Source organism: Falco naumanni, chromosome 5 (assembly GCF_017639655.2).
Source record: "Falco naumanni isolate bFalNau1 chromosome 5, bFalNau1.pat, whole genome shotgun sequence".
Lineage (NCBI taxonomy): Eukaryota > Metazoa > Chordata > Aves > Falconiformes > Falconidae > Falco > Falco naumanni.
The window spans coordinates 12,521,712-12,545,007 of NC_054058.1; positions in this window are offsets into that span (position 1 = coordinate 12,521,712).

Here is a 23,296-nt window from a genome sequence, read left to right on the forward strand (position 1 = left end):
TAGTCTTTAGTCCCAAATGTAAGGGTGATACAGTTTACTAGCATTTCAACAGCAGCTGAAATGGCCAGTGCTAAGTGGATGTTGAGGAGCAGTCAAACAAAGCAAGTTTCATATCTGTAATTGCAAATGGTAGCATGGGAAATGTGATTCTGAAACAACAAAAGAAAAGATATATGTCTCTAATGAAAATAGCTCCAATGTCAGATACAGCATAACTTCCCAGACAAGATAAAAGCACAAGAATTATCTCCAGAAATTACTCAGTGAAAAATTCTGAATAACAAATGGAGTTGAGAAAATTGCTCAGACAGTTTGCAAATAAGAAAAAAGGAGGACATAACAGCTTTATTAATCTTTATGATTTATGCATCTAGCTTTACTAGCAAGACAATAAATTAAAGCACAGCCAAGATTTCTTCCACACTATTTGGTCAATGAACCTTCATCCTGGCCTGAGGCACTGCTGTTTTTAGGCCAGTCCTGCCAAGCTCAACGGTGTTTCTAGGATCATGAAGCGCCAACACACGAGATCCAGATGGCCTTCAGGAAGAGCATTCCAGCAATTGATTTTTGTCTCTGCAGTTGAAAGATGATGGTATAGGAGATATAACTGCAGACACATAAAAGCTTGTTTGTATAGCCTAGCCTAGCTAGTTTACAGTTAACCCTAAGAGTGAAGGTGAGCCACGCAGCCTTTTTTAGTTCAGGCAATTGCACAGAGCACAATACTTTGAAGTTTTGAACCATTGACTCCCGTCCCAACCACACAGCAAAGCTCAGTGCCCGTCCCTTCCCTGCTCTCATTGCTCAAGCTGGCACATGTGGAAATCACACCTATTCCTTCGCTGTGTGAGCATGTCTTATATCATCACCACCTTCTTGGCCCTCTGGTTTGTCATCATGTCCAACTGTACTGATTTAACCCCACATCTGCCCTCAGGAGGGAGGGGACAAGTTAAAACATACTCCTTTTATTTGGCTGTTCAGTCATAACAAATGCTAAGCAACCGATCCCACTTACCTGGACAAAGCTTTGCCTTTTGGGTTGGATGAAGATTTTTTTTCTCCTGAATTCCCTCACTCTTGCTTGTCAGATACTAATGCGAATACTCATCTTGATCAAAAGGATAACAAAGCTTGTTGTTCAGGTGTAAATACATCCAGTGGGAAGATTGCAACATGAACAATTAAGCTGGATTTTTCCCATTCTTCCCACTTGACAAACACCCTTGCTGGGACAGGCTGTGAAGGGAAAGTTTGGAGACAGAGCCACGAGGACTATTGAGTATCTTGGTCTTGACCATCTTGTCCATCTGTTCAAACTCTGCTCCAGGGCTGTGTCTCTAACTAATCAGTGACCACTTAAGACAAGTTTGTGATCTTTGGATTTATATTAAGAAAGTTTATGATGTCGCTAGAGTCAGTGACAGTACACGGGAACTGGGCAGGTTTTAAATGCCGCTTCAGAGTCAGGCGAGCACAGAGCAACCCGGAGCCTCTTTTTATTATATTTCCAGATCATGCCACAAAAACTGAAGGTTACAAGGTTGGAGAACACTTGCAGAACGCATGAAAAATCTGCTTGGTCTTGTATAGCCCCTTGTGAAGGAAACATAGTCATTCTTAGCAGGGATTACAGTCAAAAACCTTATTCTGCAGATAACTCTCCTAGCCTGGCCCAAGTTGCCCCACTGCAACCAACTGCTCCTAATTAATGAAAAGGAAACAGATATTCACTTTGCCGGCTCCATCATTAACTTGTTTTTGTGGGTGCTGCCAGAACCCTGCACGCATCTCAGGCCAAATCTCCATCACGCCCAAGAAGTGGAATGTAACCTTCCTTGGTGACCTAATCATGGCATCATCACAAAACAAGGTCTTGTAACTTAATGCTGTAGGGCACTGAGGTCAACCAGCCACCTCATCCTTTGCATTTCATTTCTTCGTAAAATGACACTGGCGTAATTGTCCTCCCTGGAAAATGGAGGTGACTTAATGCCTTAAGCACTGGGTAAAGCTCTGTAACCTCTCTCCAGCTTCATTCAAGCACAATTTCTAACTCACTCGGGTAAAGAGGAGTGTGCTGGAGACAGTTCAGTCCAATTCGACAAAACAACTGTTAAATATCACCAGCTGTTAAAAACATGCTGCTAGGGAGCCCCTGCTATATCCTCACTGCATCCTCATGCTTCCCAGACTCAGTGCACCATGTCAAATCTCCCTTCCCAAACACCTTAGGCTTACGACCAAGAAAGCTGCATCTCACCTTGCCCAGAACTGATGTCCTTTATCTTTCTTGAGGCATGTGCATTGTGTCTGTATTTTAAGGCTAAGGTAGAGCCCAGAGACTCAAATCACCCTGATGGAACCTGCCCAGCACAGCTTGTGATGTGATGAAGCAAGGCAAACACAGATGGGCTGTGCACCGGCAGCACGTCTAAGGTGCAAGTCAGTGTTGCTTTTAAATATATCTTCCCCTTTCCTCACAAAAACATTGTGTTCAAGGGTCCTCTGCATCCCTTTTCAACAACTTCATGAGAGACATCCCCCCCACACCACATCCCTTTACAGTCTTGGCTTTCAAACGTGGCCTGAGCCCTTTTACTACTTAAAAAAAACAGAATGTTAGGTTTTGTAAGTAAATTACATTAATTAATTTCCTTTGCAGGAGGGGAAGGGGTGAAGTCTGGGGAATCTGCCCACAGCTTAAACACTGGTCTTGTGGTCCAAGATGTCACTACAACCCTTTCATGCTATCTTTTCTTTCAAGGCTTAAATCAATCCCAGCGCTCTGTTACCTTTCACACATGCATCATACAGGGGCCAAAATCACAGACAGTCATTCAGACTAACTGGCTGGGAACAATTTTAAAAGTATTTTTCCTCCGCCTGGATCACACAGTAGCTGTATACGTGACCCTCCACCATCAGCTCTTAACTGGCTGTGCAAGGGGGTGACCACACGATGCACCCCAGCTCAGTGGTACAGCATAGCATTGAAGCAGAATTGTAGAGTGCCTGGGATACTCGAGTATATAAAATGCTTCCCACCAAATGCAAAAAGGTGAAGCAAAATGATTTATGTAATGAATGGGGTTACATCAGACTGGCAGACAGTCACCAGTGGAGTTCTCCAGGCTCAATTTTAGGGCCAGTGCTCTTTAATGCTTTTATAAATGTTGTGGACACAGGAATTGAAAGTACGTTAAGTAAGTTTGCCAATGATACTAAACTAGTAGAAGCTGTGGAGGAGAAGCTCTATCCTTGAGGATGGAGAGGTTGTCCAGAGAGATCTGGATGGACTAGAGAGCCGGGCAACCCCCAAACATATGAAATTCAACAAGAGCAAGTGCTGGATTCTCTGCCTGGGATGGGGTAATCCTGATTATACATACAAAATGGGGGACAAGAGGCTGGAGAGCTGCCCCACAGAAAGAGATGTGGGGGTTTGGTTTGACGGCAAGTTGAATATGAGTCAATGGTGTTCCCTGGCAGCCAAAAGGGTCAACCATGTCCCGGGGTGCATCAAGCACACCATAACTAGCTGCTTGAGGGAGGTGGTTGTCCCAGTCTGCACTGGTGCAGCCCCACTGCGAGTACTGTGTGCAGTTCTGGGTGCCTCAGTACAAGAAGGACACCAAACTGTTAAGAGGCAGTGCCCAGGGGTGGGCCACCAAGGTGGTGTCTGGTCTCAGGGGCAGGACTGAGGTCACCCAGCTTGTTCAGCCTGGAGAAGGAAAGGCTGAAGGGTGACCTGCAGAGGGGCAGTGGAGGGAGAGGTGCTGATCTCCTCTCTCTGGTGACCAGTAACAGCACATGGAGAAATGGAATGAAGCTGCACCAGGGGAAGTTCAGATCGGACATTAGGAAAAGGTTCTTCAGTGAGAGCGTGGTCGGTCACTGGAACAGGCTTCCCAGGGAAGTGGTCATGGCACCAAGCCTGTCAGAGTTCAAGGAGCATCTGGATGACACTCTTAGTCATATGGTTTCATTTTAGGTAGTCTTGTGAGGAGCAGGGAGTTGGACTTGGTAATCCTTATGGGTCCCTTCCAACTTGAGATATTCTATGATTCTATGAAAAGGGTACAAACAGCCATGAGTGAAGCGTTAAATCAGCCGGTTTTGGACTCGTTTTTCAACATTACTGCAATGTGGCTGCTGAAACAAAAAGATTGTATTGAATTAGTGCAAGTGGAAAATTGGTTCTTTGACCAAAAAAAAAAAAGCAGGGGGAGGGGGGAGCTGTGTGGGAAAGAGTCTTTGAAATAATCTTTCTTTTTTCCTTAATTGGAGAATTGAAAAAATAAATTAGAGGTTGGCAAATTTTTGTCAAAACAGTTCAATAGCCAAAGCCTAAATTCTGGCTTTAGTTCACTTTACAAATGACAATACCCTCTGAAAAATGTCAATAATATGAGAAAAAGTTATTTTTGTTTTCATTTCCACAAAAAAGCCTCGTCTTCAGTACAAATCTCATTTCAGTCTGTACTGGCCACAAGATCCATGGGCAGATATTCTCTCCCTCCAACGACTCCCCTCCACTAAAACCTTCCTGGGAAAGGGAAAACAAGACAAAGGAATGGAAGGAAGAGGGGCAGTACAGGAGTCCCAGAAGAAAAGAGGATGAAAGTACCCAGCAAAACACCAGGGAAGGAGCAGGATGGCTGAAGGAAAAGAACAGGGTTTTTTTTTCTCCTCCCTCCCATTACAATAAGCTTAATTTTCTTTTCCTCATCTGTTGTACGAAGCTCAACATGTTTATGGTTTAAATGGTAAAGACAGAGGCTGGGAAGGGAAACAGAGCAGAGCTGTACAAGGGCACAGCCCATTTCATCTCCTGAACCCAAGTCCACACCTTTGTCCATGCTACTTTAGGTTTAACTGTCATTTACTGATCTCCTGCTGTCGGTTAGCTTCCTAAGCAGCCTGTAGATAATGAGATGGCATTGAAAATATTAAGTGAAATGGCATCGAAAATTTTAAGTGAAATGGATATAACATTACAGTGTTTGAGAAAGTTCTAAGATAGCAGAAAGAATTGTTTTAAAATGCTACAACATCCATTGCTCTGGGGCTGTCTGGCATGCAAGACAGAGGACGGTTGGTTCTGAGCACCGATCTGCCTAGCATTTTCATGACACAGATACAGAAAGCTGGCAGCTCACACTGCTTTTTGGTGTGCCAAGAGAAACCTAGTGTTTTGAAAATGCCTACCCACATACAACAGTTCAGAGAAGAGCTGTTTGGAAACAGAGGGTTCAGGAGCTGGGAAATATTTGGATGAAAAAATCATTTTCTGTAGTACATCTTTTTTAGAAAGCAATGGATAAGCAACAAGTCTGTATTAAAGAAATTGAAGAAAATTGTGCAGAGACCCAGAATGGATTAATGCACTGTTTGGTTTGCAAAATATTACTTCTTCCCTTGAAAATAAATGTCAAATTGGGGTGGAGGCACTTAGTCTGTGTATAGTATTGACTATTTCTTTTTTAAGACGGCTATACAATTTATCCTTCAAGGAGTCCTTATCACAAAACCATCCAACCATGCCAGATAACTGAAGGACTATGGGTGAAAACAAACACAAGAGCTGTTCCTAGCCTATCCCCTTCTCTGTAAAGCTCCTTCAGTCCTGTCAGGGCAGATGGGCAGCAGTCTGACACTGCTGACACAGAAGCTCCTCACGGATCTGCTAGCAGAGCTTGGCGCTGTCAAAGACCTGGCTTGGATGCTGCTAGCCAGCTGGTTGCAACAGGGCAGATCTTGGAGTGCTCTAGGCACCAAGTATGTACCAATTTTTTGGAAGGCAAGGAGGTTACAAACCCCTGTCACAGCTGGGCTGCCCAGCTGATTCAGGTGCATTCCCACAAGCTCCTGTGGCTTGTGCGGCACATGGGCGAGACATTTGCTTTGTCTTTGCCTTGGCCCCATGAGCACATGGCAAACGTCCCTGGTACACCAGGTTCCTCCTGGAAAGGGTACACTCGCTTCTCTTGAAAGCTTGGCAAGAAGCAGCGGTGAGCTGTGGTTGTTTGTGCTGAGCTGAGCTGAGTGACATGCCAGTGGTGCTGGTGCCCAGAGCTGTGGCTAGGGGAAGGAAGGAGGCAGCAGGCTCTGCTGGGGACACCATCACCCTGGCAGCCACGGTGGTCCTTTATGCCAGGGATAGCCCCACTCAGAAACAAAATGGTGAGCTCTTCACTTTTGAACAGTCCTTGGACCGCTGGAGACCTGAGTATTTCATACACAACTTCTGGAGTTCAGAGGTGGTTCAGATCTGGACTACAGCATGCCTTTTGGGGACACAGGACTGTGTCTGGCTGAAGCAGAAACCTTCTAAGCAAACTTACTTCTGATTGAGTGGTTCCAGACTGCAAAGTGTAAAAACCTAAGTCATCCGTTTAGACATAGAAAGAATCACAGGAAATACTTTTTAATGTTTTACAAAGGACTGTTATTTAACTGCATTTCACCCTTTTTCTTTTTTTCCATGAATATTGCAGATGAACATACATTTCCCAAAAAGATCTCAGCAGGTTTTTACAGCAAGTGAATTTACCACTGATGACTGTGGGTGCTCTCGGTGGAAATCTCAGGGTTGCACTCATGTAACCATGGAACAGAAATGACATTTTGACTGTCTAAATGCTCGTAGGCAAGCTACAAATAAATGATTATTCACAGAAATTATGGGCAGTATTATTTCAAACAACAAACACATTCAAGAACATCCAGACAGGCTCACAGATAGTTTGCAAACAGAAAAAAGGCCAAACGCTTCTATTCAGTTACTTGCTGTAGATTATTCACGCAGCTCTAATAACAGTCCCCTGTCTCCATGCGCCTGCATCAGATGCAGTCCAAAACTGGGGTGGTGGTGAAAGCTCCCGCTCTATCATTATGAAAACCCGTAGTTGAAGCTTTTATTGCCTATTCATTTCTACAAAACAAAAGCAAAGGATGGGATTTTCTTCACAGGCGTTGGTTTGGATTTGCTTCATTTCAGCGGGTATATGCAGATATTTTCACAGAGATGGTGCAGGGTGACCAGGAACACCTGTTAACTTTAAAAGCACAAAACCCCTGGAACACCTTTCTTCTTTTTTTTTTTTTTTTTTCATCCTATAACTATCTGTTCTTTATGTTATGACACAAACACAGCTTGCAACTAACTTTGGAAGCTGTAAAAAAATAGTAAGTGCTCCTATTGGTGGCTGGTTGCAGAACACGTTATAAATGGCCTACCAATGGCTACACTTAACACGGCCACCAGGCTCTCGGCCAGACACCCTCAGTGGCTCACAGCTTCCCCTCACCACTCCTCAGAGGTGTCATCCACCTCCCAGCTGTTCCCTCTTCCCTTGCTGATGCCATGAAATACTCCTGCTCTCTCCTCAGTCCTCAGCCAGCTGGGATGCAACCACGAGCATCCTTCAAGCAAAAGCACGGGGCCTTCTCTCCTGAGGCAGGGAGCTGAAAAAGAGCCCTGCCAGCCCACGGGGGTGCCCACTGGGGCTGCTTTTGCTGCAGGCAGCTGGGGATATATGAGGATATATCCCTGGTTCAAGCCCATCCTCTTCACCTTTAGTAGCTAGCGTGGCTAAAGAAGCTAATTTGGGCTGGTGTTACACACTGCTATTCACCTTGAAATGCTCCTGACTTTCTCCTAGAAATGCTGGTCACAGCTTCACACTTTCCATGAAACAGAGAGTTGTTTGTTCTCCTTCAGAGCAAAAGCTGCAGGGGTTTTCAACAGCAACTCATCTACATGAGTGCAATTTGTGGGTCAGTTTGGGAACTGGACAACCATACTGCCATAGCCCTGGATCCAAACTCACATCACTTGATATGCTCTTCACACCAAAGCAGTAGTAGGGCCACATGGTTTCTGCACCAGCTCTGGTTAAAGTCTGGCCCATTCAGAAGCGCTGAGCACTGTCTGTAGCAGGCATTGCCTGTAGAGGCCTTCTTTGCTTGAAGGATTTGCTAGTGTGCCTTAATTAAATGCCACACAGGTCTGTGGTTCTTTGCTACAAGAAATAAGCTATGATGCATCTGCGCTGAGCTCTTAAAACAGAAGCCACTGTGCTGCCAGCCAGCGTGCCAGCAGGGCCCTGGGGGTCTGCCCACCAGTGCAGGCATGGGACAGGATGTGTAAGTCATCAGGGGTCAAGTCAAGGGTGCACATTTGTGCCAGTCAGTCATACAGAACTTTATTTTTGGATTCATATTTTGGACTCAAAGGCATCTCTGAGCTGCCTGTAGGCTGGGTTGGCAGAAGAGCAGGAGAAGCACAGGTGCGTGAAGTGCATGGATGGAGATGCGCCCTGCCTCAACCAGCCCCTCTGCCGAAGGAGCATGGCACCTGGGAGGCACTTGGAAACATGCTGTTCACTCGTTTATGTAAACAGCCCCTCTATATTTCTTCTGTTTCTCATACAGCCTGACTCAGTGTGCTGACTTTACACGTTATGTGGCAGAAATCCACGGTAGTTCTCCATATTCATGAGGGAACACCATGAAGCCATCTCTGTTGGAGGGATAAGTTGCCTGCCAGCCCAGGTAAGAGTGTCCATGCAGGTTTTAGCCCATAGGCTCAGCCAGTTCAAGTTCAGAGAGCTGCCATGGTCAGGTGAGAATATCTGGTGTGCCTGCAGGGAAAATCAAACTAATTACGCTAGAGGGAACCAGGCAAGGGGCTTCAAGGTCCCTCTTTCCTCCCACTAGCATTTTGAAGTACATACTTTGTTCCAAGGACAGCAATTGCCCAAGGTGGTCATGCCTGTAACTTGCTCTGATCAAAAGCACAATCTCTGCAAGGAGATCTATCCATCAAAGCAGCTGCACTTGCATGGATGCTGTTACTTAAGGGTGGAAACTCTGTCCTATTCAATTAGGTCGTAGCTATACAATAGACAGAGGCTCACAAGCTGTTCCTTGGGTTTATTACTCTGTGTTTCTGCAAGACGGGATGGTGACAGAGACTGGGAAGTGTCCCATGTGTTCCAGCAGACCAGGCAGCACCATAAGAGACCACAATTGCTTGTTCTACAACGGGTCTTTATAAACAATGGAGGAAGATGCGTTCAAAACATATTGACTTGCTGAGATTCATCTCAAATCCTTGTTAGAGCTAGTCTTTTACCAGCTGGCATGTTTTAAAGAGAATCAAATTACATGCCAAACTGTGTTTAAAATCATAGACAGGCCAATATGTTTTCTCATAGGGCTTGTCTTCACTCCTACCTGCTGGAACAGGCAAACCAGTTTTAGATGCAGGGTTACTGCGTCAAAACTCCATTTGGGACCACATAGGGGACAGACTCCTCATTCACTGCAAAGAGAAAAAGAGGGAAGAAGTGAGGAAAACAGAAAGGGAGCTCACAGGAACATCATGTCTGATGCCTCGGGCTGGGGCATAACCTCCTGCCCCCTACTGACACTGCTTTTTTATAACTGCTTCATCTCAGTTAAGTCATGGACACATAAACGAACAAAAAAGACCTACCTGAAAACATTTCAGACCTTGAAGTTCTGGGATGAAGAAGCAGGGAAAATTTTCTGCTACATAGATCACCAAGAAAATGGTTCTTTGCTGGTTTTGTTTTAAAGACACCTTTGATTACCTCTTACTCTTCTGAACAATGAGCAGACATAAAGGCACCACTGCTAACTGTCTTCTCTGCCTCTTGGCCTGGCACATCAACAGCTTTTGTTGAACCAGGGCTGGGTATACCATATGCTTAAACACACAACTCTTTGGAAAACAGGAAGTTTCCAAAATAAAATCCTGATTGTTAAAAAAAAAAAATTAAAAAATGTGTTAACTTGAGGATCAAATGTTTTCACATCACAACTGTCACAAAAACGAAATCCTTTCAGATGAAAGTTAAGAAATGTTAGGTTTTGACCAAAAATATTTTATGAGGGAAGCAGGTGTTTTCTAAAAATACTTATCCAGCTGAAAGCCTGAGTTTTCAATCAAAAAATTAACAGTGAAACAGCAAGACATAGAAAACGCACATTACACTCCAAATAGTCTCCTTGTGTGTCAAGAGAGGTGGAGATACTGTAAAATGACCTGTAAAAGCAGCAGCAATAGGTTAATGGTTAACACAGGGAGGCTGTTTGGGAGCTGCTGTGTAATAGAAACGCCTCCCTCCTCAGCAGCATCCACCAGCTCTTTGGTGGCAAAGCCAATGCCAGGCAGCAGGATGTTTGAACAGTTTCAAAGTGCTATAACTTCACTGAATAACAAGCAAGTTTGGACAACACAGACCGACTCGATATGGAGCTCTCCTCCTCCGTTGCTTCTTTTAGCCAGAAGAATGACAGCTGCCCCAGGGATGTGGTGGGAGAGCTGTTTTGGAGCACAGCATCACTGGGGCAGGCTCTAAGTGCTTCATAAACTGCATGGGCAGCATAAAATCTTGAAACAGACACACATAGGGGAACTGTGTGATGTTGACTAGCCATTTCCAGTCCCAGCAGCAAGCTCAGGGTCCCAGGGGAGGGAGGAAAAGGAAAGCAACCTTTTCTTTCTGAGCTGCATTAAGCCTGTGCCCTTCCTCTGCTCCAGGACTGAACAGAAGGCTCCCTCTGCTGAGCCCGCCACACAACTGATCTCTGCTGGATCCAGCATACCGAGGTGGTTTCCAAAACCTTCCCGTCTCCTACACCTTCATCTCATCTCACCCTCTAGCCAGCTGGCAGGCCATGGAGGAGCCGGAGGAGGACCTCTTGCCCTGCTCCACCATTGGGGAAGAAAGAGCTGGAGGTGCAGAACAGGACGGCACTGACTCCAGGGGAATATTTTCCTCAGACAAACATGTGTGTGTGTGTGTGTGTATACTATACCAGCAACACTTACACATCTCCAAACTGCTGTTAAAGATCATTGGTGCCGTTTCACTGGAAGGACACTAGGTCAGTCAGCCTCAGGGTCTGGGCTGAGGCACTGTCAGCAACTGCTCAAACACTCCTGCAGTGAACTGCAGGAGATGCTAAGACCAAGACAGGGATCAAATGATCCCTCAGTTTCAGAGCAGATTTTGCAGGCTTCTTATCAGGTGCAGAACAAAAGTGTTGTCCCAGATGGAAGCTAAAACATGGTATGAACTGGCAATTTTATTTTGGGCCACCTTTGTGATTCTTCCATGTTCTACCAGGAAAATAATAAACAAAAAGTAAGAATTACCTGTTGTATATGCAGAGATCTTTTTTCTCACTGCTACATTATTCCTCACTTGACTATACATCTTCTTCATAACTGTATTCTCCTGGTCTCAGAACCTTATATTTCTACATATCTTCCGTTTCCATTCCTCTTATATCATGGCTTTTCAAAAAGCAGTACTTTTTCCTCACTAAAAAAGTATGTATCTGTCTTCCACCTCTCAAAATACATTCTTAACTTCTCACAGCCCCTGAAAAAACTTGCAGTCACGCCATCTCTTCCCTGTTTCCTCCTTTAACCCTGCCTGGGTCTCCTGATTTCCATTTCTACCAAGTAATCTAACTAATCCCTGTAAGAAAAATCGCATGCCTAGGTTTGCCAGGAAATCCACTTGAGGTGTTAAGACCCCTATTAGATCCTTTCTCTCCTTAAGTTAAGCATTTGGTGCCCACAAGTTAAGTGGATTAATCACATGCCTTCTGCAGGGTACAGCAGGGTAAAGCTCCAAAGCACCGCTGCCTGTAAGAGCTCTGCTGCAGGACCCCAAAGTTTCTGCGGCCTGTGCTCATCCCTCATGCTCAGAAATGTCAAACTACATCTGATTGGGGTTTTTTTAATTATTATTTTATGAAGGTTACTTGAGCAGACAGTGGATTCCTGGTATTTTTTGACAGGCTCCCTGATACCTCTGTTCCCTAGCTCCAGACCTCGGTTCAGTGCTGTAGCAGCGGGCTGTCTGTAAGCTGGAGAGGCTTCCCCCAAAAATCCATCCACATGGCTCCATAACCGGAGAGGCAGGTTGGGAGCAGCCTCTTTGCCTGTTCCCTGCCCCGCAGCCAGACTGAGCAAGCCCCTCTCTCTAGCCCTCCCTCCCTCTGTTTCCAAAACACACACTCTCTTGTTTGGAAAGCCAGCTCTGGAAATTTAATAGTAAATAGTAACGTTCTGCCTATGTGTTTTGCCATCACAGCAACAAGATACCGGAAAATATCACAGTCCCCGAGATATTTATACTGCCAGCATGGCTGCAAAGTATCCCTATCCGGATCTTTAAAAAGAGGGAGCTGAGGCACAGAGGGATTAAAGGCTATAGTCAGACCACCTACCGTAGCATCTGTAAGAGACTTATATTTCTGTGATGCCTAATTCAAAAGACTGAAGGAACATTTAGACCTTCTGTTCCCAGGGCTGCCAGACCTTGACTCCCTGCGAGTCATTAAACAGAAGCAGAGTTGTACTCAGTTCCCTTCTCTGGGTAACAGAGCTTGAGTGTTATGTCACAGCACAACACCTCATTCACCATATGAAAAAGTTGTCTCCTGCATGGAGACCAGGAACTGAGACCCCCTCATTGCTCCTTTAGCCCAGATCCCAGAGCTCATCTCCCAGCAGCCGCAGCTGTAATTCCCCAGAGGTAACATGGAGAGCACTGGCAGGGCCAGATAACAAATCTCATCTGCCTCTAACTTGATCTGGCGCTGCCACTGATGCTTCATTAACTCACCACCTCAGAAACTAGGTTTTGCACAAGTGAATCATGTCAATCACCTGCTGCATGCAGCCACCTCCAGGGCAGAGCAGCGCAGCTGTGCAAGGCGATTTGATTATACCTGCGCCGTTCAATTACTTAGTCTGGATCTTGAAAGATAGCAACCATGGGCTTCACAGCTTGTTTATAAAAAGCAGCATCACTCCTTAATTATACTTATCGGCTGCCTTTACAAGCTGGCAAAGGTATCATTTTTGCAGGTAAATCCAAAGAGGATAAGGACACAGGCACTGGAAAAACGTCCCCATCCCAGGGCATAACAACGACATTCCTGCTGCGTCTGATGGCTTGGGTCAGGTCTGAATGGAGCAACGAGTGCGGCAGCCCCGGCACACTGGGGGGTGACCATTACCAGCTGTGTTGTACGGGTGGGCAAACTCAGGCCCATGAGAGGAGGCCATCTGTCCAAGACAGCACTATATCAGCAAAGTCAGGATGGGATGAATTTCCTAAAACACCTGGGGGGCTTGTCTAGAGTGCTAAATAAGTTAGGGGCTCAGTGTGTTTTAACCAGCCGCAGAACTCCCCCGGCGCACAGCCAGCGTCAGTGAGGTTACTCTGACTCACTAAGGGGAAACTCCCCAAACATCCCTTCTCTGTCACATTTCTTCCCTTGCACTCATTTGTTGGCCACGTATTTCCTCTGGATTTCCCCGTATTTCCCCCACGGGATGCCCGGCCGGTGGCCCTGGGCGCATTGGCTGGGGCTCACTGAGAGCTGCTGACCCGAGTGGGGAGTGCACAGGGGTGGGCGTGGGTGGCAAGGCCAGGCTGCCGGGGAGGCTCTGGGGTCTCCATCCCTGGGGATATGGAAAACCTGACTGGACATGGCCCTCGACAGCCTGTTCAAGGTGACCCTGCCTGAGCAAGGGGTTGGAGCAGACAGCCTGCAGAGACCCCTGCCAACCTCAGCCGTTTGTGACTGTGTGGAGAAGGGAGGGAGCGAAGGAGACGAGGGAGAGGAAGGACACAGCTTCAGGCTGCCAAGAGACCAAGCAGAGCCAAACGCTGCCAGTGAGGCACTTCCCACCTGTGAACTGACGAGCATCTCACATGTACAGCCTCACAGGGTCCAAATTAGCAGCCATGAAAGGCTGACGTGCTGATGGACACCCAGTGCCTTGCTCTTCTGTAACTGCAGACCCTCCACACCTGCTCTCCTCCTCCTGAAGCCCCCTGTAGGCACCTCTTACACTCCTGTCCCTTTCACACCACTGTCCCACCACCAATTACTTACCCTACAAGAGCCTCTTAGGCACTGCAGGCCAAAGGCCTTCCCCAAGCCACTGGCAGTACGTGGGCCTGATTCCGCACCCCTGTCAGGTAAGTGCTGCTATACTTTACACATAACGGCGGACACACAGACTGCTTAAGTAGTCTCTAGTGTTACAAAGACCATGTCTGTACGTTAGCATCCAGGAGCCCTTCTCTCCTTGATTCCCAACATTTTGGTAGCCCAGCTCTTTGGTGTCTTGGGACCAATCTCTGTCACGTCAGAAGCACTAAAGGCAAATAATTTTCAGTCCCTTCCAATAACATTATTCATCATTCCCATCTACAGAGACTCACACCTAACAGGCTACGTGTACCTACAGATTTCAAGCATGGCACCTGAAAAAAATACACCCATCCAGTGTAAGTGGGAAGGTAGGATTTAACCTTAAACAAGCAGAACGCTCACCGAGGTATAAGCAGCACAACCCAGAGGCAACTGTCGCAGAGGTAACCCCTGTCATCCCAAGAGACAGCCGGGCACCTATATTTGCCGTGGCCAGATGTGCTTTTGCTGGCAAGCCAGTGCCCCATACGCGAGAGGGCAGCTTTGCCAGCTCGGACTTTCTAAACTCAGGTCTCACAAGACCTGGCAGTTGTCCTGTTGTCCTGCTACTGATATCCTGTGGCTGCTTCTGTTTTAAAAGACTGAAAGAGGGCTTTTAGCACTGTCAGGGTTGCCTGACCCAGGCATTTAGACTATGCTAGGGAAGAGGAAAAAAGGTATAAATCGATACCTACCTTTTAATCCTTTCTAAGCCAAATTCACAGTTTAAGGAAGGGATAAAGACTTTAAAAGAGTAAAGTCTGCAGTGTTGAAACTAGTCTTCTACAGCAAAAAAATAGTCACCTAATCCACCTTATTTCATGAAAGAGCCCATTAAGGATACTTCCTTCCTCTCCTCTTCCCTGAAGTGTTCACATGCTAAATGATACACAGGAGAAAGTACAGGAAAAAAGGTCAGACTGTATTAACAACAACAGGGGAGACATCTGTCTCAATTTTCCTTTCCTGAGAACTTAAAAATTCCTGTAACTTCACTGCTACAGAGCACCAGCTAGCACAAACCAGCACAGCACCATCAATTTCAGCAAAACTTTGGTTCATTTGCAAACCAGATCTGGGGACACTGGTATCAGCAGACATTTTTTGAATTATGCTGGTTTGGAAGAAAAGAAATAGCATCGTCATCATGAAACATACATTGAACTTCACCAGATTATGTAGGCCCCGGAGGAAGAGGTAGCATGAGACCTGCTTGCTGAGGTGGGGCAAGTAATTCATCTCACGGCTCCAGCAGAAATCTGCAGCAGCGAGCTGCATTATAGATTTGTTCGCTGCCCTTAAAGTCAGTATGCGCATACAGAGCATGCACAGTGGCCATGCGGCTGACATGCCATTTTTATTTCAAAGGTAGCAACACTTAACCAGCCTTAACTATAACCCTAACTATATATAATGCATTTGAATCTGCTGCAAGTATAGTCCCTCAGCACCAACATAATTACATGCCCAGCCATTTCTCATCATAAGTAATACCTTGCTTGGGCTTCATTATTCCTCCTATGAACTTCACATCTGATAAACATTAAAATCCAGTAAAAAAATAAAATAGAAAACCTGCTCCAGCAAGAACAGCCTTGCCCTCTGGAGTGATTCCTTGTGACTCTTGGCTCCCCTTCCCAACTATGAAGCTGGGGGAGGGGATGAGGCAAGAGATGCCAAATTTTACCCTCAGATGTTGATGTTAGCAGGATTTGTGTATGAGGACAGAAGTCAGCCTGGTGTCTTTCTGTTCACAGCATTCGAGGTCTCTGTTGAAACAGGCAAGCCTCTTCATTCACCTGCAGCTCAGTTGCAACAAGCCCAGCTGTGATATTCTTTATCTTGCTTATGGAAGCTCAAGTAGAGCTGAACTACATTGAAACAGGCAGGTGTACGAGGTATAAATGAGAGCAGAGTCTGGCCGTCTTTTATAAAAGCAAATCCATAAATTCCTCTAAAAATGGAGAAATGTGGTGTAAGAAGCCAGCACCAGAAATGCTACTAGAAAAGAGGAGAAAGGGTTGGTCGGAACTATTGGATTTCACACTGTCTTGATTGAACTTCTCCTGAAACTCTTTACCTGCTGAACTTTTCCACATAACTGCAAGGCCAGCTTCTGGTCTTCAATACAACAGAGTCAGTCCAAAGCTACCTTATTTATTTCAGGGCGGTTACTCCAGACTTAAACTTAGTACAGAATTTAGCCGTTTAATGCATCGCCACCTCCCCAGCTTGCCAGCTGTCACCCAGCATAGCACATTCGTTTAATCTGCAACTGCTGTTGTCTCGACATTCCTTTACTAAAAATCCTCCCTCGCTGAAGTCTCATTATAGCAGTGCAGGCATCTCTGGCCCTCGGTGGCCAGCAGATGCAGGACATCAGAAATGGTCTGGAGATTTTTAGTACAGGGAATGGGTGTATTTATATGAAATAGGGAAGAAAAATGAGACAGCAAAGCCTCTTGAAGAGCCACCACCTTCTCCATCCAGACACTGAGAAGCCCTAGATAGGCAATGCAGATGAAAAATGGGATTCAGGAAAGCCTGGTTGGGTCATCACTGTCACTGCCCAAAGGCTGCTGGGCACCCGTGGCTCTTTGGGCTCCTGACTCCGCGCTGCCAGCCTAGCGTTCACCACCCACTCGACGGAAGAAAGCAAATTCCTCCACAGGGCAGTGACAACTCGGTTAAGCCGAGTTAGTGAATTTAGTCGATTTACTAGGTAGGGCTTCAAATTCAAACACCTAATTTAGATGTCAGAATGGGAGGAGGTGTGAAAAACCCCAGTGTGGCAATCCCACTGCCTGGTGGCTCTCTCCCTTTTCCCTCCGGAGCAGAACACCCCGTGGAGGGGCGGGTGGGACCGCGCAGCCCGGTCCCGGCACGGCGCGCCCGGCGCCGCGGGAGGGCAGCATCGGTTCTCTTACCGAGGCCCCTGCGCCGCACCGCCGGCAAACGGATCCTTCGGGGAGGGAGCTTCTTGTAGAGCAATGATGCAAAGCGCTTGTGGGGTTTTGTCATGGTGAAAGTGTGACAAGTCACGAGGCAGCATCACCCAGAAGGCAGAGTGCAGCCCTGGCAGATCTCTGGCAGCATCTCTGTTCTGCTTTACAAACCAAGTCACGCTCACGGCCGCGGAGCCGCCTTGGCCGGAGGGCTGTGGTGCGGGACAGGTAGGTACCTTTGAACCTCACTGTCCCAAAAGCATGCTGAGTATAGACAGTGAATAATGATACCCACCCGTGGCCACTGTTTTCTGTGTCTCGTTGGAGGACATTTCTCTCTCATATTTTATGCATAATGCCATGACCATGAAAATCTGTTGAGGAGATGGGGGAGAGGTGGCAGTACCTCCAATGTGTATCCTTCCCCATCCTTTCCCAAGGCAAGCTAAGAGCTGCCAGGGCACTGCTAGAGACGTTCCTGAGCCGCATGCTTCTGTGACCTCTCCCAGCTCCTAGCAGCCTTAAGAAAGTGGCTCGAGGAGTAAAACCTGAACCTGTCCCAGGGTGCATTAATGACCTGAGTGCTGAACTGATGCTCCAGAGAGGAATTTACATCCTGACACAAGTGCCTCCCCACCAAATCCATCCCAGGTGCCTGGCAAGCAGAACCGGTCATCCTGGTTCTCAGCACCTCCCAAAGCCTTGCTGCCCCTCAGCTTGGTACAGAGTCAGAGCCGGTGTCCCCGTGGTCACCCCCAGCTTCCTGGATCAGCAGGGTCCCCATTCTCCCTTTAACACTGGGATTTGGTATGCAGCTACTGCTTCTCCCAGGGAAGACAAAGGGCCTGAGTCCAGCAGTGCTGCTGTTGGCACTTCAAAGGGGTGACTCCATTTAGGCTCTTCCCAGTGAGATAGGATTCAAGCTAAGGGCTGGAGTGCTTCACAAATAACCTCAGAGTTTATTGCACAGTGGGGGGAAAGAAATTACCATATCTGTTCAAGTAAGAAAATCTGGTGTCCCTAGTGAGTGACAGATGACGGCTATTTTTATAATAGACACGCATAATAGCCTCACACTCACTTTTAAGAGCAAATAGAGAGGTAAGGGGAAGAAACAGCTAATAATGTGGCAAAACCTAGTGTCCATTCTCAGGGCTTGTCTGTCATTTGTTATATTTTTGTTTGAAATTGGTTCCCCTTTCTATTTACAATGGTGAAGCTAAACCAAAAAATAAAATAAAATTGGCTTTCTAATGACACAATAGGCTTCTTATCTAATATTTTCCCAGAAATATATTTCACAACTGAAGTAACATTCAATCCACCAAAGGAGTGTTCTGCAGACATCAAAAATGACTTGAGTTTCCAAACTTTGTGCACAGCTTGCTGACACAGAAGTTACTTGTTTTGCTAGTTGAGATTTATAACAATACAGCATGTATAAGTAGTTCATAAAAGACTGATGGGTAAGTGTGATATGCCTATCAGCAGCATTTATCATGGGTGCTGTGAGAACATCAGTCAAGGGTGTTTTATCAGTTGTTGTGAATGACCCTTTGACCTTTTGGGCTCTGTGAGAATTGAGTCATCAGTTACTAACCCTGTAATAAGTTATTTATATAAGTCACTTTAAGATAAAGCCTGACCTTGCTTCCTTTGCCTAAATCAAGCAGACAATTCCAGAGTAGGAAATTATTTCCTTACTGAAGTCAGTGGGAGTCTTTTTCTTGATTTTAATGACACTGCCATCAGGCTGAAAGCAAGCATGTCTGTAGCACTTCTTGGGTGTATTTTCCGCACTAAAAACATTTGATTGCATCTTTTGGAGGGAACAGATGGTCAAGCCAGGCTTGACCAGAGGGGTGTGAACAGGGATAATCAGAGCATACAGAACTCTTAAGCCCTATGCCAGATTTGCTGAATGAACTCCATCATAGCACAGGCAAGTGTCTACATGTTTAAAAAGGCAGGATAAGGAAGGAAGTACGTAAGATGAGACGGTCATTGGGACCTCATGTGAGTTCAAGCTGTGTGGGGAAGTCCCTGGCCCTCTTTCACTGCAGCAGAGAGAAGCCACTGATTATAACAAGGCAAGGATTTTATGAAAAACATCTGAAAACAGCCAATGCATTAAATGTGAACACGTAAAAATGCCTATGGGAGGGTTCATATGGGGAATCTTTCCAGTTTATATTTCCTTCCTGAGAATACTGAAGTTCAGGCTAGTGATTATTCAAAAAAATGTCCTTTTTCTTTATTTGCCTAGGCCATGTGAGGAGCATGCTTTCTGTGTTAACCAGGTTAAGAGGTCATTTGACAGCTCTGCCAATGTCTGGCATTTCCTTTTGCTTCTGCTTCCCCAAGCACAAGACAGAGCTCGTCAGAATTTGGCCCAGATTTTGGAAATTCATTTAAGCATCGCTCTCTTCAACACAGCAAGCCTACGCTGGAAGCAAAGCTACCATTCCGTTTTCAAGAGACACTTCAGCACTGAAGGGACTAATTACCTGTATTGCCTGCCTGTAAGGTGTCGCCTCCTGGATCCCTAGTTCGTTTTTGGCTCACTGGGTAAAGTTCTATGTAAAAGTCCTAGCTGGGTCAAAGATGCTGAGGACTAAGAGCTACTGTTCAGCAGGATGTGGCAGGATACTTTTGTGGCTGCAATGAGAGGCAGTTCTGTAGTAAGATTACTTGTTTAAATACCTGTCCTTCCTGTGCACCCGCTCACAGCACTGAACCGCGCAGCCCCCTATGCTGCTGTGCTGCATTCAGGGTTGGACACAACCTGGTCTCACTGAGGGGGTGTACAGCCAGGGGGTGTAACACAGCAGCTAAAGGCCACATCCTCTTCACCTTCCATATCCATGTAAAATTAGCCTGCTATCAGGAGTATTACATTTTACCGTGTTGTTGTATAGCCAGTTCACATTTCTGCAGTCCGGCAGAGTGATGCTGCTATAAAGTCAGGTTAACCCCGTGGGAAACCAATCCTGCCTGGTAAGCATGTTAAACTTATAATGGAAATAGTTTTTCTAAGGAGATCTGTGGAAGCCAGTCTCCTTATCTGAAGGTAGGCAGATCAAAGCAATTTATAGATTCAGGGTCTGATGTGGATTGTTTTGATTTGGTTTAAGGCAAGCTCACATCACCAATTCTGGTCTACACAAGGCCCCCAAACTAAGCTGTGGTTCTCTGACTCACTGTATTTACAACAGATAATTTCTGTCACCTCTCTCCCACTAATGCAAAGAAAAAAATATTGCTCTGCAGCAGAAAAGTAAAAGCTCTTTTTATGCTCTGCTGAGTAGAAGGTAGGTACCCAAACATCCCAAAAAAGATTTCCCATTCACTCATATTCAATCGAGAGCACGTATCAGATTAAAATAATCAGTTCTGACTCTGTTTTCCTTTGCACTGGATTATCCATGCTTCCTGTGCTTCCCGTAGCATCCTTTACAGTTTCCCCCCCTGTTTAGCGTTCCCTGACTGGCATTGCCAGAAATCCTTTCGGTCCTGATCTTGCTGACCTGACTTTGACATCACCGTGGGATTGGAAACTGTCTCTGAGTAAGAGGCACAGGATCAGTATCCACAGGGAAATGAGTTCCTCTTTAAAGCAGGTACAGATCTTACCGCTGCTTCTGAATGAATTCTTCAGCATCAGTCTTACCCCCCTTTTCAAATATATGCATTAATTTAAGAATGTAGGAGATGTGGCAGCCACAGACACAGAAATCTGACTCATCTCAGCTGCACTCCGTGTCTGTAGGTCACATGAAATGTGACCTATTAGAATGTGTAATGCAGTATATTAACTTCAAGGGCCAGTAAATGCTGCTTTGCATGCAATGCTTGGTGAGGAGACAAAGAAAACTAGTTCATATTCAGCTTTGATTAAACAGAAACCTAGACATTCCTCCACTTTTCTGAACACAAATAAGAGTGAGTCATATTTCCTCCAGGCAACTTATTCTTTCCTACACCAAGCAGGTATAAGACGTCCCTAGAGCTTGTTATCCTAGAATTTCACCTTCTTTTCGTGGGCCTGTGCTGAAACCTTACATGGGTCTGAGCACAGCTAAGCAAAGCTATGGCTTTAACTCAGCTATGGGACATTTCTTACTACTTTCTGAACCATTGTTGGGGTTTAAACAGGTGAAAACAACAAACAAACCGAAAAACCACCCAACCCTTGATGGACTACCCTTTAGGAGCACAATTCACACCAGACCTAAAAGTCCTGATGAATCTTGCCTGAAGTATACCAAGTCACCCATCCATCCCTCAAACCAAACCAGGCTGAAATGCAGCGTTCTTAGAGAACGTGGAGTCATTCATGCACTGGTCTGAGTTCTCAAAGCCCTGAGCCAAGTTCAGCCCTAGGACAACCAGTGGAGACATGTTTAACTGGTAACAGCTTAGGCTTTGCAACATGGCTTCAGTGGAGTTACTCCGAGTTGAATCCAGTGCTCCTGAGCAGAGCTGGTCCAGAAAAGTTCAGCGATGTATCCCAAACTGCACCTGATGCACTGAGGCATCAATCAAGGCAGGAATTTAAACCTGACTTTTTCTTGTGCAACCCCAGTCCTGCCTTCAGTCCTGCAGGGCTAATGACCCTTGTGTACCAAGCTCCAGAGCCTGGTCCCACTAAACGAAATGAAAAGGTTCAGGATGGATCAGAGTTTGGCCCCATGCATAAATCACAGCTGCTTTCCCACTGCCTGACTGTACAAACACAGACTCCGTACGTATCACGTGGAGTATCTCAGGCATAACGGTCCCAATACACAGAAGACATAAGGTGTCATGTATTTTGATTTGCACCTATTACCTCATATCTCTTTGGATAATTTATTTTTCTGCCCCCCTCCCAGCAAACTTTCTAGCATTGAGTGCACAGAATGTCCTTTTGTCTGCAGTCAGGTGTCAGCTGGGGGACCTGGCATCTCTGTCCGAGTTTGTTGCTGGATTCACTGGCAGGAATAAAAGCTTCTTTAATTCACCAGGAATGTGACAGGTGTCAAAAAATGAATCTGAGATTTTCTTCCAGTCAAACAAGTGCACAATTCAAAACACATCAACGCTGAGCAAAAATTACTTCTGCCCTGCAAAAGCAGTTTCAAAATAATCAACAGCAACTGTGGCTCTGGCAACAACGGACATCAGATTTGGGATAAACTGGGTCATTCAGCACAAGCTTGAGGAATCACTTAGGTCTTGTCAGAGAAGCAAGTCTCCAAATAATAGGAACAACTAATGTTTCAGGCTCTCTGGATATGCTGAATGTGGTGTGCATCCTCACGCCTCTTCCAGTTTATCAATACCGAAATGATGCACCTGGATTTTACAAAGGCCCAATAATTCAGGCAGCCACTACAGCAGATAATGCTAACTAAGCTTATGAAAAACTAGTATCACTACATGTTTCAAGCCTTGATCCTTATGTCTATGTGGCAAGAAAGAGAAAGTGAACCCCCAAAACAGCTGTCAGTTTTTTATGCCTTCTTCCAAAACATTATGCATTTACCACTGTCAAAGTTTGCAACCCTAAACAAGAGGAATGATTGTGTGAGTCAGTCCAGTGGTTTCCATGTCCCTGTGCAAAAACTTCATCAACACAAGTGTCAGGTAACTTTCTTTCACCGTCCTTCACTGCCAGGGAAACCAAGTTTGAAAGAAGGTGAAAAATAAGATTATCTTTCTCTGACACCGGGGAAGAAAACAGTAAACAGAAACTTGCTGGGGAAAATCAGCAAAGTTTCAACTATAGGGTGTGAAACAACTGGAAATGAAGCTGGTGTATGTCAAGCTGGCATTACCATTGCCATTCTTTAACTGGGCAAGGTATATTGTAGACATATTTGGAAAGTCACACTCCCACCCCAAACTTTATAAAATTATTGGCTTGGTTATAAAGGTACCTCTCACTGAACCTCAGAACAATACTTTCTTCAAGAATTCTCCCAATCTCCAAGTATTCTGAGCTCAGATGATTTTTTGGAAAGTGATGTGGTTTATTAGGACAGTCTAGGACAGTCTAGAGCTATTTAGCTTTTTTCCAAACATTTATTCAAGCTCCCATCAAATTCACATGAAATTTTGCATCCACAACATCCTTTGGCAAGAAGCCCCATGGATTTACACCCACACTTCCAGGAACCCCCCTTTTCTGTGTGTTCTGGACCAGGTTCTTTCATCTGATGCCCCCTTGCAAGTTCTTCTATTGGAAGATGAACAGATAGTCCCTATTCACACTGTTCGTGTCATTGACTCTATCAAATCTGCCCACACCTTACCCATTTCTAACT